Consider the following 15028-nt stretch of genomic DNA (forward strand, 5'->3'; position numbering starts at 1 on the left):
GCAGCGGAGGCAGATCCTGAAGTGCTGTGTGAATAGCACACCTCGCAGCTGGTACAAGAAATCTTTGGAAGAGAAATCTGCATGGTACCTTTGGGGTCTACCCCAAAGTTTACCTAACTGTGCTCTCATCCGGGTCATGTATTTCCATTTCATTCAAACCGGTGATAGAAGCTCATTGAACGCAATGAATTTGAGAAACCCAGGATATCTGCAGCTTTGCCTAAATCTGCCAGAGCAGAAAACCTATTGGAAATAATGGTGGGGGGATCCCTGGGTGGCTCAGCGGTTTGGCGCCTGCCTTTGGTCCAGGGCGCGATCCTGGAGTCCCGGGATCCAGTCCCGCGTCGGGCTCCTGGCATGGAGCCTGCTTCTCCCTCTGCCTGTGTCTCTGCCCCTCTCTCTGTCTCTCTGTGTCTCTCATGGATAAATAAATAGAATCTTAAAAAAAATTAAAATAAATTTAAAAAAAGGAAATAATGGTGGATTTAATTTGCCATAAGTATTTCTTCGTGCTGGCACCTAGGGTTATCACCTTCTTCTCCAAGTGCTTTGTGTCTGCCCGTTTACATAATTTTTTTTAGAATTTTGGGTTTGTAGGAGGCAGCTGTGTGATCTACAGTGTTCTACTTGTGTGACCTTAGATAAGCTCCATCATTGTTCTGAGCCTCTATTTCCTCTTCTGGAAAGTGAGGTTAATAATAGTCCTTAATAGACTTTTTGTGCAGATTATTGTAGGTCTCTGGCAGGTCAATCTTCTTTGACTTTTTGTACCCCGTGCTTAGCACAGAGCATGGCCCGCATTAGGCACTCAGATAGTTATTTAGTAAATGACTTATGAACAAAGCAAAGCATGCAGAAGATCCTAGTCACAGTACCTGATGCATAATTAGTACGTTGCAATTCTTGGCTCTTTAATATTAGCTGTATTAGTCAGGGTTCTCCAGAGGAACATAACCAACAGGGGTGTGTGTGTGTGTGTGTGTGTGTGTGTGTGTGTGTGTGTGTGAAGAAATTTGTTATGAGAAATTGGTTCACATGATTATGGAGGGTAAGGAGTATCACTATATGTCATCAGCCAAGTGGAGACCCAGGAAAGCTAGTGGTGTAATTCACTCTAAGTCCAAGGGCCTGAGAACGGGAAGTGATGTGTCAGTCCAGATCCCAGGGCAGAAGAAGATGAGATGAGATGTTCCAGCTCATATAGTCAGGCAGAAAAAGAGGGTGAATTCCTCCTTCCTCTGCCTTTTGTTCTATTCAGGTCCTCAATAGATTGCTTAATGCCCACCCACATAGAGGAGGGGGCTTATTTTACTGAATCCATAAATTCAGATGCTAATCTCATCCAGAAACAACCTTACAGACATACCCGGAAATAATATTTATTCTGGGCATCCAATGACCAGGCAAGTCGACACATAAAATTAATCACCACACTAGCCTAATGTGAACATATATGAATTTTTTAAAAAATCTTTTTCTCCTTTAATTGACAGTCATGGCTTTGCTTTCCCATTATCAGTCTCCTGCCCTAAAAAATTCTGTGTTTACATGTTTTGGGTTATAATATATCTGTATCACAAGGCTTCAATTCAGTTAAAGGGGTTTGAGGACATCTTGCATATCTTAGACTTTAATTCTGAACCAAACCTGATCCACCTTTTAAAGGAACTACTTTTAAGACAAATTTTTTCATACTGGACATTTGTGATTGACATTTCATTACACAGAAATGGAAACCCTGAAGGATCAAGACATATAAGTATATAGTGGGACAGACATTGAAATCTGAAAGATCTGAACCCCTGGTTAACAGAACTGCTTAGGCAGGTTTCTTAAATCTATTCCCATCTCAGTTTCTTCATGTCTAAAATAAGAATAACATACACCTACCTTACAAGGTGGTTTTGGGGATGACCATCCGTTTCTATTAGTACAACACACAGATCCTAATGAAGGAGATAGAAACAGGGACATGAGGTGAGTGTTTCTGCTATTTGTGTACCTTTGTACCACACCTCCTACATTCAGGATAGAAGCACACCTTCATTACATCTCTCAGTGTCTTTGTTTAAATAGCAAAATTATCCCCTGAGAGTGGCTAAAGAAAATAATGGGTACAAGATTGAACCATAAGAAAATATGCCTTTATAAAGCAACAAAATGAGAATTTAACATCCAACTGAATACAATTCCATTTTAGATCATTTGAGGGAAATGGAAATGGACACTTATTTCAGTAATGTCACAGTGATTCAAATACCTGGTCTCTACCTCTTAAATGAGTTGCCCTGAGCAAGTTTTAAAACCTATGTCTTGGATTCTTCATCTATAAATGAAGTTAATTCATGAACCAACTTCATAAGGTATCATGAAGGTTGAATGAGTTAATACATATAAAGTATCATTACACATACATGTAGAGATTATTCCCTCATTGTCAGGATGATCTGCAAAGCCTGGAGCACAGTTTAAGGAACATCATTAATAGTGATAAGTTAGGAAACCCAAACGGTCAAAAGTCATTTAGAGCCAAGACCAATAATAACCCTGTGCATAACACTGGGCAAATTAATAAAATAACTTTTTTTGTGTGTGTGTCATGCCTATCAGCTGGCTTTGGAGAAAATTCCTGAAGCATTCCTAAATTGTTTTGAATAACATCAAAATCCCCTGAACAAGTATGGTGCTTCTTCAGAAGACCGTGTTGAAGGCTAATGTTCACAATGGGATCCTGTACTGTCTATTCCCCACTAAATTATTTCATGGAGAATTGACATCATTTACCACTTCCCCTTCGAATCAGTTCACCAAATATTTGGTAAGCACCTTCCATGTATTGGGCACTGAGAGCTAATATCACAAATAATAGGCAAACTTTATCCAACCACCTAGCTAACCATCTGCCTACATACAAATCTATCTAAAAACAATGTCTAACCAATGTCACTAGCAGCACACAGAAGCTGATCTTCCTCTTGTGGTCCAAACCCCTGCCCGCATTCACTACAGTTTCCTGACTGAAGTTATAGTCTTTCAACTTCCCCTCTGGCCTCTACTGCAGAGTCTCCTGGTTTCCTCACTGCTTCCCGGGTCTCAGATATGGACACCTCCTCTTCTCCCAGAACCCACAAGGAGCACTATCTCTGACAAATCTTCAGCCGTGTTTCACTCACTAGATCCTTTGAAACTTGTGGTTCTCGCAGCTTTCATGAAAATGAGAAGACAAATGCTATGGTTTAATTTTTGCTGCACCAGCATCTTTTCTTTTTCTCATGTGCTATCCCCTGATGCCTTTATTTATGTGTTTTGGTAAGCCACAAATCACTGCAGGCTTACCTGGAGAAGTTCTTGAACTACAAGTGTTTAGTTCTGTACTCACTAAGAATTATTGCTCTGGAGGAAGTCAGAACAAAGTTTGCATCCTGGCTCTGTGCTCATTACTCATGTGACCCTGGACTAGTTACTTAAACCTTTAAGCCTCAGTCAAGGCTTAATCAAGTGTAAAATGAGGTTAATACTACTGCTCACCTCATAGGGTCTGTGTAAGGATTAAGGAAGTGATACATGTAGTGCTTAGTACTTTGTAAGTATATTTATGTATATAAGGTCCAATGGAAATGCTTAGTAAATGATGGCTATTACTAATCATAATAATAAAGTATTCATGGTGAATACTTGTCAACATCCTTTAAGATTATGGACCCTTTGAGAAATCACAATGGTGATAATGATGGTATAGGTGGTGGCAGCTATGAAAATTTGAGTGTGACTGTATGTCAGATGCTTCACACATAGCAACTCTATGAGAAAGTTACTATTATTACCCCATTTTACAGGTGAGAAATTTGAGGCATGGTAAGATTAATTAAACTCACCCAAGATGTCATAGCTAATAAGCGAAGTTCCTGGGATTAAAAAAAAAACCCAGATTAATTAAACCCAGAAGGTTTAATTTCTAATTCAGAACTAATACCCACTACATTATCCTACTTCTGATGGAAACTATTGGTTCTCTTTCCAGGGGAAAAATTAAAAGTTCGTTAGCTCTTCTAAAACATTTTACATACAACTTCTGAGTACTCATAAACCCTTTGAAGGCTGTCACTTTGATGGTCCCTAAGGGGCTCTTGGTCCCAGCTCAGAAGCCCATCATCCAGGCTTTCTTCCCCCTTCAATCTACAGACATACCTTCTATGATACCTCCTATGCCATTCTATGTGACAAGAGAGGAAGGCTGAGCTGAAAAGCCAGTCAGCCTTAAGTGCTGCCGTGTCATGTGTGATTTCTACTTTATTAAAAGTTTCTCATTTTTTAAAAGATTTTATTTATTTATTCATGAGAGACAGAGAGAGAGAGACAGAGACAGAGAGAGGCAGAGACACAGACAGAGGGAGAAGCGGGCTCCATGCAGGGAGCCTGACGTGGGACTTGATCCTGGGTCTTCGGGATCACGCCCTGGGCCAAAGGCAGGCGCTAAACTGCTGAGCCACCCAGGCCGCCCAGAAGTTTCTCATTTTATATTAAGACTTCATACACCTTTGTTTTAAATGTTAAGGAATGATGTCTCATTTTTGTATGACTCATATTTCAGTTCCCCTAAACAATCAAGCAAGTATTTTTTATGTTGAAGTTTCACTATAATAAGGGTTTATATTTTATATGTGCTGTTATAATCAGAAAGATGGAATGAGCAGCCACTCTACTAAGCAGGCAGAGAGGTGATGATCACTCCATTTTACAGAAGCAATCAACCCAGAAAGATTGAATGGCGGCTGAAGGTTTGAGGACCAGGACTTGAACTCCAACATCTGCCTCCTTTCTGCCAAGTTAAAAACACAATAGTTTTTTTCATCTACAGAGTAAGGGTCTGTGATTCTATTATCTTTAAATCCCTCCCAGTGTGAATACTATGCTGTGTATTCTGACTCAAGAGCCTTTGTGGGAAGCTGTTTTAGGGGTAGGTTGGGAATATAGTAAGGGGACCAAGAAAGAACATTTTCTTGAAGCACGTTGGTTCAGTTGGAAGAACACAGACTTTTGAGTCTGTATCTTATTATCCTTGTCCATGGGCAAGTTCCTGAATGTGGAGCTTCAGATCCTAAGTCTGGAAGATGAAAACAGGAATATCCATCCTCTCGGGACTAATGTAAAGAGGACATGAGATTATGTTACAGAATGCCCAGTTAAAAAAATTTTTTTTTAATTTTTAAAAAAATGCCTGTCTCCCTGGAGGGGCTCTAAAGTATTAGTTCCCTTTCATCTCTGCTTCTCTGTAAGTTTGGAGACTTGTGGGAGTGGGAAAGAAAATAAAAATAGTAAAGGAGGACTTGAGCAAAATCAAGGAGAAGAAGGCTGATAGAAAGGATGTGGGAGCGGTGTCTGGGTGGCTCAGTTGGTTAAGTGTCCAACTCTTGATCTTGGCTCACATCTTGATCTCACGATCATGAGTTCAAGCCTGCATTAGACTCCATGCTGGAAAGAAAAAAAAAAAAAAGACTCCATGCTGGGTGCTGAGCCTACTTTAAAAAAAAAAAAAAAAAAAAAAGGAAGAAATATGGGAGTAGGTGTTGACCTATCCTGGCATGTATGCTGGTGCCTCCTCCCCATCCTCTGTGAAATTCAGTGCTATTCTGAAGGAGCTATTAGTTTAAGCTTGTTCCTGGAGATTTGCAATCCAGAATGGAGTTATTTAATCAAAAAATATGGGAAGAGGGAGATAGCTCTGAACTGGAGACTGTCTGGTGCTGTTTGCCTATTCTAGGTGGCCCACCCACCCTGTCACCCCCAAATTAGCCTGCCAATGAGTAAAATCCATGAATTTGCTGCTGCTTGGTAACACCACCCTCTTTCTTGTCCTCATTTTGGCAGAAGGTTCAGCACCCCATTGAGTTCAGTAAAAACAAAGAGTCATCTGTCGGGGAGGAGAGCTCTGTCTCCTACATGCTGGCATTCGCTCTGGGTAGGATTACTGCATGGTGCAACGGGAGGCTAATGATTGTGTGCATTCTGATGCTAAGTGCTCAGCCCAGTGCTCAAGTGCAGCTAGTTGGGGGCAAGAGGCTCAGCTTGGGTTCTACTCTTCAAGGAGATCTTTGCAGGGCAAACATGGTCTGGGTTGGGTCTAGACCAGGGATATTAAACATGGGGCATCTGAGATGGTGTTCCCTCCTTCCAAATACTCTGCAAACACAGTGACCAGATTCCATATCCCTGATGTAGTCTGAGAAGCCCCCTCCAGACAGAGCTGCAGGCAGCCTGACCAGAATCATCCAGTTGGCACATAAGATGTAGCTTTTTTTTTCAGGCCTTACTGAGAAGGATAGATGGAGAAATGGGTAGGACCTTCCTTTTTCAAAATGTATTGTTCTCTTTCTTACATTCTAATAAGCCATGGGCTGTCTGCAGAAGAATTAGTTTCATACCTGAGATGTGTTTGTTCTTTTCCTCATTACCAATTATTTTTTTCCTAAAGAATTCTCTGTTGCTTCCATTTCCTGACCTTTAAAATAAAAATATCGTTATTCCATACCTTTCATGCCCATCCTGTGCTGGTCAGAAGAAAGCTCTGTGTTGTGTGGTTTGATCTTCTTGAAAATGGGCAGAATATGAATTCTCTCTGGATTGCCTTTGTCATTATTTCTCCAGTTAATGTTGGTTGTACCTTTTGAGCACATGGTCTTTTGTTCCCCTTTGTGAGGTGTAAGAATTAGAATTTCCTTGCATAACTCCATATTCTTTTTTTTTTAAGATTTTATTTATTTATTCATGAGAGACACAGAGAGAGAGAGAGAGAGAGAGGCAGAGGGAGAAGCAGGCTCCACGCAGGGAGCCTGATGTGGGACTTGATCCCAGGATTCCAGGATCATGCCCTGGGCCAAAAGCAGGTGCTAAACCACTGAGCCACCCAGGAATCCCCACTCCATATTCTTCTATCTTGTCTTACTGTCTCAGACAACTTGCTCTGATGTGGTTGGGTGAAGGGTCAGAAACATGACCACCAGGTATAGAGACCTAAAACCCCCAATTTCTGTTACCAGCTTAATATCTAATTGAGACAATATACCCACAGTTTTGACACATGAAAATGTTAAGGTGTCCTTGACCAGAAACAGGAAATTCTTGGATTACACGCTTTTAATTACAATGCTAATCATCATCAAAAAAGCTAATTTCATATTGTTAAATTCTTCTGCCTTGCTTTGTGTTAGTCCTACTGATTTAGAGTTTAGAATTTAAAACCATTTTTATTAGTTAATGGCCATAATCAAGGTGGAATGGTCTCTATAATGAAGTAATCAATTTGGAAAATAAATTTGTAACAGAAGCACAATTTGTGAACAATTCAGAAAATGTTGGGTTTCTGACAAGTCATCCTGCACCCAGATGCTGCAGATTCTTACCTACTGAATGGGGCCTTGAGAGCCTACAACTGAATGACACATAGTAGGTACTTAGAAAATACATGTTCGTTGGTTGGATGGATGCTCTTCACTGTGGGAATTTATATGGAGCTTGGTGTTTCACTGTGACAAAATGCCACTTACATACCTCACGTTTTAGAGTAGGTTTATAGCTCTCCATTCTTTGGTCTTTTCCCCTTTCAATTCACTCATTTTTCTGCATTATTGGGTGGATGAATAATACGAACAATAACTGTTTCTTCTCTTACTGTTTGCAAAGTTCTTTTTTAAGTTTATTAATGCACTCTTATTTTCTGGGAGTACTAGTATTTTGTCATAATCCTCTTCCCCTGATCCCGCATATCAGGGGGATGTCTCTTCTCCTATCTAAAGCCCCAGGGTTCTGTCCTTTAGTGGTACATACTGTATTATCTTTTATATACTATTGTATTTATTTTTGTACCAAGGAGTTTTGATAAGTATATGAGTAATAATATAAAAATAATAGCATAAGAAAAATGTATCTATCCTTTTGTCCTTTGAAAGAAAAAAAATTTTTAGGGCCAGAAATAATCTAAAGCAATGGATGTATTTTGTTATTGTTTTAGGAGGAAAAAAAGCTCTTAGAGTGTGAATCACTCACATTCCATTATGTCGGAAAATGTCTCTTTGGAGACTGGGGACATTTTCAGAATGAACAGAATGAAGTGAGATTTCTTTCTGTCTAAAACACAGCCACTAACTGCCTATGGACCTTAGGACGCAGGAGTTCAATTGGCTACCAGCACAGCAAGGGGTCAGGGCTGGTGATCCTGTCTGAACCACTTGTCCTAAAGTGGCCAGCAGACGGGAAGACAGGATAGACTGGCCTCACTCTGTTTTGCAGAGTAGAAACTCCCTTTCCACTTCCTAACCTATGTGAAGCCCATCTCTATCTTATGTTTTAACTTGGTTCTTGTGGAATCAAAGTCAGCTTCCAAAGAGTGATGAAATATGACAGGATCTGGGGCATCCAGGCATTCTCTGAGATTGCTTCCTCTATGCCTCTTCTCAGCAGCCAGCAGTGACTAAACCCCCACACTGGAGAACTCCTGAGAAGTGATAGCCATAAGCTGTATTGGAACAGAGCAAAGCCAGAGTCTTTGCAGTGGCCTCCAAGACCTTCATGGTGGGGACGCTCCCAGCCTGCAGGCTAGCACTCGCCACTCTTCCTTCTCATTCCACTCTTCCCTGGCTCCCTGGCTGTGCCCCCTTCCCCCTCTCCACCTCAGGTACTTGTTCAAGTCATGTTCTCACTGGCTTACTCTGACCACCTCATTGAAAATCAGAGAGCTCTCTACCCTGGCATTCTCAAACCTCTTTATTTGCTCTGCTTTTAAAAATGGCATTTATCATCTTCTAAAATACCAAATACTTTGCTTTATTTATTATGTTTCTTACTTATTATCTATCTCCTTCCTCTGGCCCCCAAATTAAGCTCATAGGAGCCTTTTTGTCTATTGTTCTTGTTGTTTTGTTCACCAATATGTCTAGAGTCATGTCTGGTCTTTATTAGTTACCCAGCACATATTTGTTAAAGGTTTAATAAATGAATAAATTTTCCTTTTGCTTCTTTTGTCATACATAACTGAGAGAAGTGTTTATATTTATGATAAAATCTCACTCATTAAATATTAAATTCCAAAATATAGCCATCTTATTTTTAAGGTTAAACAGTTGCAAACTTTTAAGAAGCTTTATATTAGACTTGTTTTTTTGTGTGTGTCTTGGTTCCACTCTTAGAAGCTTGATACCAAAAAAATCCCATGGCAGCTGGTTCCTTGTTAAGAATGCAGGGATGTATCTAGAACATAAAACCTCTGTGTAAGGATCACTAAACTCTGGTGTATACTTTCTTCATTCACCTCTCTTAGCTTTGGCTCTGGACCTTAAACTAGATTCTACTGTAAATGTTGCTGCTTTTGAGCACCTTATGCAGAAATGTAGGCTTGGACAAGACCTAACTTGAATGACTCCTGGCACTAGAAAGTGATTTAGGATAAGGATGAGCTGCCTTTCAGCAAAGCTTGCAACCTAAAGAATTACACTTTCTCAGGCTATCGCACAGGAAAATCCTTGCACTAGAGATGATTCATTGATTATATTTTAGGTATATGTTTTGTCTAGCCCCAAAATTCACTCACTCTATTTATCTGTACAAGTGCACCTGGGGGTGTAAATCTCTTTTCCAATTTTCTTAGTATCTTTTCCATAATTAAAAATCAACTCTGATGCTATGAATTCATTTTAAATCAAGAAATATCTTTGTTTTTCCCCAAAGGAAAACTGTCTTATAGGTTTTTTTTCTTTATTTATTTGTTTAATATTCTGAAGAAATCTTTAAGCCAAGAGGCCATAGCCTTGGTGTCAACAGCTGCTAACAATGAAAGCAAAACAATATATTGAATAAAAATGGTTTAATTATCATGAAGCCTGGAATGGGAAGAAGATGTGGGGAGGAGAGAGGGCCCTTAGCATTTGTGTGCTCGTGTTTTTTCTTCTAATTCAACTTAATGCATTTAATTCTAAGAGAAGGCTGAGAAATTTACCTTCTAATTAGAGTTTAATTCCAAGGTCCAACCATGCCTAGAAACACAAGCTCACATTCTGAAAAGCTCATTCCCTGAGACCTGCTATGACAGATAGATGTGATGTATTTAACTCTTTCCTTTGGAAGATCCAAAGTTATTTTCCAGGTGTGCGGTCTGTGAGCTTTTATCTGTGTTGTTTCTAGATCTCGATGCTAATTAAGGCCCTGAAAGTGGGTTAATCACTTTCGAAGACTTGGTCTGTGCTATGCACCCACCCTGACCAGGCTCTGGGGAGGTAGATAAGCTGGGAACCAGTCCCAACTCAGCTCCTTTGTAACTGCATGGCCTTGGACCATGGCCTGAACCTCCTTTTCCTCACTGGTAAATTAGAAATAACAGGGACACCAACTGCATAAAGTAAAACAAAAACAGTAAGTCAGTTCTCTGTAAACATTAGCTGTCAATATCACCCACATCTTTTAATCCTCACAACGTTCCTACAACAATTCTACAATTCCACAACAAATCTACATCCCTGCCTTGGAAATTATTGAATCGAGGCACAGGACAACTCAAAGGCATCCAGAAAATAAGGTATGAGACTAATTTAAATATAGAAAAGCTCCTGCTCCTCCTTCTGGGACAACTCCTCTGAAGCTATTTGATTTTAACCCAAGAATTTCTTTTTCTCTGTAGGTTGAGAACATGGGCCTTAATAATTTTCACTTCTCTGTGCTTCTTACCAAGGGTCTGGGGCTGAGAGCAGCACTAGGATTGTCAACCCCTACTTTGACCCTCAATTATTCTGAAGCATTAGTTTTTTGCTATAAGAGAACATTCTACCCTGGAGATCTGATCATGTAGCCCTATACTAATGTTTATACAAAGCTGTGCTACTTCCTTGGAGCCTTTGTAACATATATTCGCCCCTGGGGTCACTAATGGCAGAGAGATCAACAGTTAAGTGGGAGCTAAGTGAAATATTTATAGGAGCTGGTGAAGGAACATTACCACTGGGGCCACATCCCTTGGGTATATACAATTCAGCTTTATTTCAGAGGGTAATTCATCTGTCTGTATTTTAAAACACATTGTGCTTCGAACATCTTACAGTGTTTTATTCCCCCCAAAAAGGGAATTCCTAAACATGCTTTGAATGCCTCCTGTATGTCTAGCACTATGTTTGGGACCAGAGAGAGTCCACCTGTGACCACTACTGTGAACTAATAATCGGGTGGAGATACCTAAATAATACAGGACAAAATAAGAACTGCAAAAAATATGCTAGCAATGTGGACCTTTACTTTCCCTGAGGCTAATAAATGCCAGGCAAACAGAAAGACCTTAAATATGAGGTTGTTATTTTGAACAAAAGGAATGTACTGTGATCAAACAGAAGAAGGGAAACAACTTATTCTAATGGGGAAGCTTGGGGCAGTCCTCATGGAAGACATGGTCCTTGCCTCGAAGAATGAGTAAAATTGTAACTGAGGGCTACTGAAGCAGCCTGAATAGAAGGCAGGGAAGTGGGTCAGGGAACGGAACATTCAGCCTGTGGGCCAGGATCCTCTGCAGTTAACCCTGGGCTTCATACAGGCAGCAGCCGAAGGTGAAGGCGTGAGAGTGACTGGGGACCAATCGTGGAGGCAGAACAGATGTAGAATGGAGCATGTGTTCTATTTTCTGAATAATTGGGAGGTTTTTGAAGAGAAGAGTAATATAGTCATGTCACTATTGTGAAAAGTAATTCTGGAGGTAGTGCAGAGGATGACTTTAGGGGGTGAAACTGGAAGTAAGACCATCAGCTCAGAAGTGTGGGTGCAGAAGGTTCATGGAGCACTACTGTCATCCAGGGATGAGGCCCTCATCAAGACAGTTGCCCAGTAAATAAAAGAGTTGTCCAAGGGGGCCAGCAACCACTCACCAGGACAATGATTTGCTATTGTCCGTGGGGGAGTAGGGAGCAATGAAAGATGGGATGAAAGAATTGGTGATTGTAGCCGGGGTATCTTGTAAGAAGCTGACAGTTACCCAGTTCCCTGACAAAACCAGTACTGGAAAAGCTCATGGTTTAGTTTTACGACCATGCTCAACTGCATTGCATTTATGGCATCTTCCAAATCCTTTCAATATTACAAAGCATACTTTTCTATTTTCAAGGCACAAATCTATTTGATAAAAGCAAACCATTCAAAAGAGAGCTTAGCATCTGCTCCAAGGGGCCCCACCAATGCCCTCTATAGCTTGAACTTAAAGGGGAGGCAAAACTTGATCTCTACCCACTTGGGTGTTCAGCTGGGACTCTAACAAAAAGTCAGATTAACAAGAGAAAACAGAGGGCAATTCATCTGTCTGAAGTATATTAACAGGTACATTTCATGTATAAGTGGGGGACACCTAGGAAAATAAGTAACTCAAAGAGGTGGCTATAAAATCCTGAGTTTAAATATCACTGAGTAGGTGAAGGGGAGAGGATGTAGGCCTCTGAAGCAGAACATCTGATCTTTAGGAAGAATAAATAGGAAGAAGAGTGCATGACCAGGCTTGTCAGGGCGGTATCAACTTCTGGTCTCCTGCCCTGTGCTAATAGTCCTTCCTCCCTGATCAATAACACTCCTGGGAAGGGGCTTAATGACAATTCTTTTGGAGGATTTATCTTTAGGCAGGTGAGGATTCTTCAGAGAAAGTGTCTCCTTGCCTTGGCTGTTTTCAAATGCTTGCAGTTCAAAACAATCAATATAGCAAAATAGCATATTTTGGGACTACTCTGCCACCCTTCAAGCTAAAGCTGGTGGCCTGGGAATGACAATGTCAGTGGCCCGGAGAAAGCCATTAGGAGAGCAATGCCTAGAGAGCTGCTTTAGGGAAGGTTTTTATCCTGAGGCTTGAGCTGTTTCTCTGAAAATACATTTCACCTCTCTCATTTTCTCTTTCTTTTTCTTCCTCATGCCTACGCTTTCTAGAGGAAAAGTCCGGTAAGAAATAAGTCCTTTCCACATTTTGGCCAAACATGATTTTTGTTCATTTTCATCATCATAATGATCGACTGTGTTTCACACCTAAACAAGATTTTGAATTTTAAAAACAAACCTTCCTGAACCAGGACAAGGTCTAATTATACCCCATGGGGAAAAAAGGAAGAAAGCTGCTAAGTGATTTTACAAGTCTGTTAAGAAGGGCCACAGTAATTTTGTGAAGATTCACCTCTGCCTCAATCGCAGTCATATGATTAAATATTTTAGGTATTAAGTTTTATTTATTGCAGCTTCCATGTGTATTAGTCAAGCTATGTATACATACCTTGAGGTAGGCAAACGTTCTTTTAAGTTAACTTCTTGTTTAATGCACAATAGGATGGCATCCATGAAGGAAGGCTTGTGAAACTGGCCTAGAAGAGGGAAGTTGTCTTTTTTATTTTATTTTTCAGCTAATCAGAAAAATATCCCCTTCTGGAGTTGTCAAAGATACAGAAAAAGAGGATCTTTATAAAGTGCAATGCAACTCTTCCACAGTCCTTTTTAGCACCAGTGGATGATTTTCAGTGGCAGCACAAATCTGCTATGATGTACCTACATCTTTTTTTATTTTAGGACAACAATGAAATAGATCCACTGGAAAAAAAAAAAAAAAAAAGAAAGTAAGAAAAGAAAAAATTCAATGTTCTCTTCTCAATTGCCTGGTACATTGGGAAAATGTTCCTAGGATGCCAGTGCATGGCTGATACAGGTAACCTCTCTACTGGAAAATATGGAAAAATGGTGTTTCCACCTTAATGAGCACCAAGAAATGACTAGTGATTGGTTGTACTTAACTCACCAAAGTGGATGCTATAATAAGTGCTGTAACATGTCATCCCATCCATTGCCCCCAGCCTGGCAGTCTCCATACAACCTGCAGGATATCACATTTGCAGGAAGTTCACATGATAGGAAAAGTGGAAGACAGAGAAGAACAAAAATGGGAACAAAATACTACAATTCATCAACATATAAATCCAAAGTCTTTTGGTTTCAAAAAATAAACACATTACTATTATCACTATAGCTACTACTAAACTGAATGGCCCACTTCTGAGTAATTAGAGTCAGCTACCTATCCTGTATTGTGTGGCATTCAATTTTGCTGACGTGCCTTAGTAGCTTTTCTTATATTTTGCCAACTGCACTTATTCTTGACTCTGAATCTTTCTCCAAATTTTCCAAATTTGGCTACTTCAAAAATTGACTCAACTTCATGGCCTGAAGTTTATCTGCAGTGCCTCAAGAAGGCTCCATTCCTCATTGGTTTCCCCCTGTTGTCCTCATAGCAATTTTGACTACAAGTAGTCCTTGTCATTTTAAGCCGTGTGTTTTTAAGGATGAGTCCTCTTCCTACTCCCTGACTTCATTTTCCTTTGGAAATGTCCATCTTGGTGATTGCTCAATCTGGCTGAGTTTTAAGGTATCTTGGTTAATAGCAGGCTCTTTGTTTCTCTTCCCAAATGGAGTTTCAGGAGATCATCTCAACCAAGTCCCATTGGATGGACATGATAGGTATTTACTGTAGTCTGACTTGTAATGGATACAGGAACAAATTTAGACAAACAGGGACACCTGGGTGGCTCAGTAGTTGAGCATCTGCCTTCAGCTCAGGTTGTGATCCCAGGTGGATCCTGCAATCGAGTCACACATCAGGTTCCCCGTGGGGAGCGTGCTTCTCCCTTTGTCTGTGTCTCTGCCTCTCTCTCTATCTCTCATGAATAAATAAAGAAAAATCTTTTAAAAAAACTTTAGACAAATATCTGCAAGGGGCAAGGGTGTGAGATAAGTGCTTGTCAGATAGTTGGCCGTCCCCATCAGCATTTAAAAGCAAGTCAGAAAATGGGCTGGAATCAAAATGATAAGCATAATGGTCACATATTCTAATTCATTCCTAGAAAATTCTGTAACATGAATCACTGAATTTGCTATGACTAGCCTGTATAAAAATATTTGTTTGGTGCTTTGTAGTGCTTTGTAGCTTTTTATGCATTTCCCCCTGGTTCCCCATACTAAATTTAGCAAATGAGGATGTTGTAAA

The 15028-nt window shown here is 40.2% G+C and overlaps 1 protein-coding gene and 1 long non-coding RNA gene across 29 annotated transcripts in view; one reads left to right on the forward strand and one right to left on the reverse strand.

The window, feature by feature from the left end:
- Nucleotides 1-15028, forward strand: part of SGIP1 (SH3GL interacting endocytic adaptor 1) — a 204143-nt gene that overhangs the window by 104283 nt on the left and 84832 nt on the right. The window lies entirely within an intron of this gene.
- The window catches only part of LOC144310755 (uncharacterized), a 139602-nt gene that overhangs the window by 67929 nt on the left and 56645 nt on the right, over nt 1-15028 (reverse strand). For all 6 annotated transcript variants that reach the window (XR_013376431.1, XR_013376432.1, XR_013376434.1 and 3 more), the window contains exon 4: nt 1891-1946. This is a non-coding gene — a long non-coding RNA (uncharacterized LOC144310755). The remainder of the gene's footprint in view (nt 1-1890; nt 1947-15028) is intronic.

This window comes from Canis aureus, chromosome 3 (assembly GCF_053574225.1).
Source record: "Canis aureus isolate CA01 chromosome 3, VMU_Caureus_v.1.0, whole genome shotgun sequence".
In the NCBI taxonomy this organism is placed as follows: Eukaryota; Metazoa; Chordata; class Mammalia; order Carnivora; family Canidae; genus Canis; species Canis aureus.